Source organism: Hirsutella rhossiliensis (genome assembly GCF_020360975.1).
Source record: "Hirsutella rhossiliensis strain HR02 chromosome Unknown scaffold00006, whole genome shotgun sequence".
NCBI classification, from domain to species: domain Eukaryota; kingdom Fungi; phylum Ascomycota; class Sordariomycetes; order Hypocreales; family Ophiocordycipitaceae; genus Hirsutella; species Hirsutella rhossiliensis.
This window is the reverse complement of record NW_025408672.1, coordinates 20,984-26,060: the sequence shown is the minus strand read 5'-3', so window position 1 is coordinate 26,060 and position 5,077 is coordinate 20,984.

The following is a 5,077-nucleotide window of genomic DNA, read 5'->3' as shown; positions in this document are numbered from 1 at the left end:
TAGTAAAATAAGAGTACTAAAGGTTAATAATAATACTTATAAAAATAGTAAAGAAAAAGGGTAAGTAGATTAAATACCTTAACTAAGTAATCTTTATAGACTAAATAGTAGTTAAAGAGTCTTATAGAATATTAGCTTTCTACCTACTATATAAATAGGAACTAGTACTACCTCTTAAGGTAGAATACCTAACTTAGTAACTAATTAACTAAGATAAAGTAAAGATAAAAGAAGAATTATTTAAAGTATAAGTATAAGTTTTAAAAAAGAAAGAAAAAAATTTAAAGGAAGCTAAGAAAAGAGTAATAAGATATCGGAATCGATTAGTAAAAAAGATAAATAAAGCTAATAAGTATATAATAAGAAAAGAAAGCTTATAACCTAGAGACCTTATCTTACTATTTAATATAAGATAATTAAATAATCTAGGGAGGTAAGCTAAGTATTAAATAAGGTAGAACGGTCCCTTTTAAGTAGTATCGCGCTTAGAGTAGTCTAAGGTATATAAGATTAAGACTTTAAATAAAATTATACTTAATAAGATAATCCTAAGAGAGTATTTAAAGAAGTTTAAAAAGGATAAGGAAGGTTAGTAGTACTTTATTAAGGATAACTAGTTATTTTAAGATAAAATTACTTTTAATAAAAGGAGGAAGGAAGAAATAATAAATAAAGTAGATATTTTATTACTCTTATTAAGTAGAGAAGCCTTAAATTAAATAATACTATAGTTATAACGACTCTTTAATAAACCTTAAAAAAATTAAAGCTAGGAAGAGGAAGAAGAGTAACTATAGATACCTAAGAAAGGCTTAAGGTATACTATCGAGGTTTAGCTACTATAACTTAGTAAAGTAAAAAAGGACCTTTATATAGGAGCCCTAAAAACGCTAATTTAATAAGAAAAGGAGGAGGTAAAAAGGAGCTAGGGAGGAAAAGGTAGTAAAGATAAAAATCTATAACTATTATAAGAAGTATACTAAAACCTAACTAGTAACTAAAGTACTATCTAACTATTTAATTAAAGGATAACTATAGTAGCTAAGATATTTATAAGCGCTTTACTAACTACCTTATTATTTTAAATTTTCTACTTAAAGCTCCTTAAGTAAATAAAGATAATATTTCCTACCCTTCCTTAATAATAACTTACTCTTTATTACCTTAAAAAGATAAATAAAGATATAATTAAATAATAAAGTAAGAAAATAAATATTCTTACTACTAACCTCTTTTAAGAATAGGATTTTTTATTTTATAGATAAGGACGTTTATTCTTTATTATAAAAAGGGAGACCTATTATAGCGAAAATAAACGCGCTTATAAGATAAATTTTAATATATTTTCGACTTATTAGATTAAACGTATATAACCTTAAGAGAAAAACTTTTACCGCTAAAGATAGCGACTAAGTAAGACTACTTACTCTTAGTAAACCTACTATAAACTACTATAAAGCGAACTTAAAAACTATTTAATTATTACTTAAGAAAGAGCTTATTAAACTTATATAATCTCTTTCTAAGTAAAATAAGTATAAGGTTAATTTCCTTTCCTTCCTTTAAATCCTTAGTAAGACTAAAGGGATTAAGGATATTATAAAGAAGATAAAGGGCGGTCTTATTACTAATATACTTATCGTAAAACTTTTTAATCTTATAGTATAGAAATTATAACTATATATATAGTTAGCGAATCTATTAAGGTTATAAGTAGCCCTATAGTATCGAAGGAAGTACTACTATTTATAAATAAGCGCCTTAGTTAAATCCTAAACGTAGTTAGCGTAAGAGCTATTAATAGTCCTTAGAAAAGAGATATACTTATAAAAAGGAAATATAACGTACTTATAAGCGGAAGTTATAGTTATTTAATAAGTTCGAATATACCCTTAATAAAAGTAAGGATTATAAGTTTTATATAAAGTAATTAAGACTACTTAAGAGTATTTTTACCGCCTTAAATTAAGCTAAGAAAAGAAGTATTTATATAGATAAGCGATTTCTATAAGGATATAGGTTACTAGCTAATATCTATAATAAAGAGTATAGAAGATAATTTAATTATACCGACCTAGTATACTCTTAAGAAAGTAAGAGAGAGGAGAATAACTATGCGCTTTAATCCTAACGATATTAAGAGCTTTTAACGGAACCTATAACTAAAAGGCAATTTCTATATAAATTAAAAACCCTTAGTAACTAATATTATTTCTACTATAGACCTAAGTCTTAAAGTAATTATAGATCTATAAAAGAAGATAGTTAAAACGAGCTAAGTAAGATTAAATAAGTTAGATAGTCGTTACTTAAAAGTACTTTATATAAAGAGGAAAGACCTTAATACGATAATTCTAAGTAAGAAAAGTAGTATTAATAAGGGAAGGTTATAAAAGAGTAGTTAAAGAAAGTTTAATAATATTTAGTAGCTCTTTAGTTTTAAGTTTAGCGGTCTTATAAGATATAATAAGGAAGAAGAGGTAGTTATAAAAGAAGAAGATAAGAGGTAGCGGTCTAGAGAAATAAGGAAGATAAAAAAGAGAAGAGAAAGAAGAAAAATAAAAAGAGTAAAGAGAAAAAGAAAAGGGTAGAGATTAAATAGCTCTTTAATTAATAACTAGTAAAAGAATCTATTTAAGCGTAACCCTTAAATACGCCTAAGACCTTACTACTATAGAGGCTAGCTAAAGTAATTAATAACCGCGCGCTTTAATAACTATTTATTCCTCTTACTATACCCTCCTTCTTCCTTCCTTTTTCTTCCTTCTATATATATATATATACTCTATACGCTTCCCTACTTATAATAATCCCCTCTATTAATATAACTTATATATATATATATAATACCCTCTTAGCCTTTTAGCGTTATAACTTAAAACTACTTACCTTAACTATTTAATCTTAGCTTCTCCCTTTCTTTTACTTACTATACCCTTTCCTAAGATATAGCGGCGAACTTAAATAGTATCCTAGGCCTAGCTATAGACCTCCTTAAGAATACCGTTATCTTCTTTAGCGTACTATTATTTAAGAGTAAGAGCTTTATTTTACTTACTTACTATAGCGAAGTTAAAGTAAAAGGCGGTAAAAGGTACTTCTACGCTAAAGATAAGGAAAGGTTTATAAACTAAGACTAATAAGACGTTTATAGGTAAAGGTAACCTCTTTAATACGTTTATAAAGATTATTAGTACTTAATACTAATAAGCCCTATTAAGTAGTAGGATATTACCTTTAAAGATACTTAGATAATATATAAGGGCGTTAAAAAGATAAATAGATTTACTAAGAATAAGGCCTACTAAGAAGAGTATATCGTTAATATATATAACTTTCTCTATAAAGCTATTAATATATAATAGGCTATAAGCTTTAGCCTTAGCGCGATAATTAAAATCTTAATAAGAGGTATTAAGAACGCGGTATACCCTTTACCTTACCTACTATTAGTTTATACTAACTATTAAGGGGAACCTATCGAAGATATAAAAGATAGATATAAGAAGTACTATAAATACCTAAATAATAGGGAGTATTTAATTAAGTTTACCGCTCCTACCTTTAACCTTAGTTACTTTATATATAAATAAAGGTATATAACTAAAATTATTAACTTTTTAATAGGTATAAATAAAGGGGGACTTTACTAAGGGGCGTTCCTTTAGGACTATAGAGAAGGAAACCTAGTCGTTTTTAATACTTAGAAAGAGTAACGATATACTAGACTCTATATATTCTTATAAGTATAGCGGTAGTTTCTTTATATCCTTTAAGTTCCTTATAACTTTACCTATATACTAGTCCCTTATACCGCTTAGTAAGAAGGGTAGGAATATAGCTACTTAGCCTTAATAATAATCTAATTCTAGGTTAAAAGTATAGTTAGGCTATACCTTAATATAATTAAATAGCAATACTTAAAAGTTAAAGTAATTCTAAAGTAAAGGTATAGGGTAATATAAGAAGCCTTATAGATAGATAAGATCTTATACTAAGACTAGTATTTCTTTAAGCTAGATAAGAGGATAAGTATAAAAGGCTATATTAATAGGCTAATATATAGAATCTAAGCTATCGCGGTAAACGAGCTTAATTATATATAAGCGATATTATAAGGCGGTAGAGCTTCCTAGTAGTTTAATAGCGGGGTTAAATAACTATAAAGGATACTATTTAATTAAGGTCTAATAACCTTTAGTAGAGTCTTTCTTATAAGTATTCTTAGGAACGAGCGGATTTACTAATATAACTATATTATCTTAGGAGACTAAGAAGAATAAGACCTCTAAGAAGTCCTAGAAATAGTTAACCTCCTAGATAGGCCTACTAAATAAAGACTATTACTTTAAAGAAATATAGAACTAGCTTATATAGTAAGGAAAGCGAGAAAGGAGCTATCTACGCTAGCTGCCCTTATAGGGCAACCTAACTTAATCGCTTAAGCTATACGCGGTTTCTTTATAAAACTCCTCCTTAAAAAGACCCCTAACTATTTAATTACGCTAATAGGAATCGAGAATAAACCTAGTCCTTTATTACCTTAAGCGTTAACTAAATTAAGCTCCTTATTTAAACTAAGTAGCCTTTCCCTAAGTAACCTTAAGATAGGATCCTTACCTTAGAGCCTATAAAGGAGAGAGCTAAGCGCCCTTACTAGTCCCTTTATCTATATAAGCATAACGACTTTATTCTCCCCTTTTAATATATAGCTAATTAGGCCTACTCTATACCCGCTACTAATAACTCCTTTAAATATATAGAGGAGTAAAAGACTTATAACCGTACCCCCGCCGATAACTTAATAAGGAGCTAGTAAAGAAGAAAGGTAGATAGCTTAACTATTAACTTACCTTAAGACTCCGAAATTACTAGGCGCTTAGTTAATTACCCTAAGGTTAAAGACTCTAGTAACGCTTATAGCACGCCTTATTACTCCCTAGAAATAAAGTATAGTAATAGCCTCTTTAGCTATAGTCCTTATAAGGTTTATACTAGGTTTTAAACCCTCCTAGGTTAAAGGAGTTAAAAACCTAGGAATATATTAAAACTACCGCTAGGATATTAATAACTATAA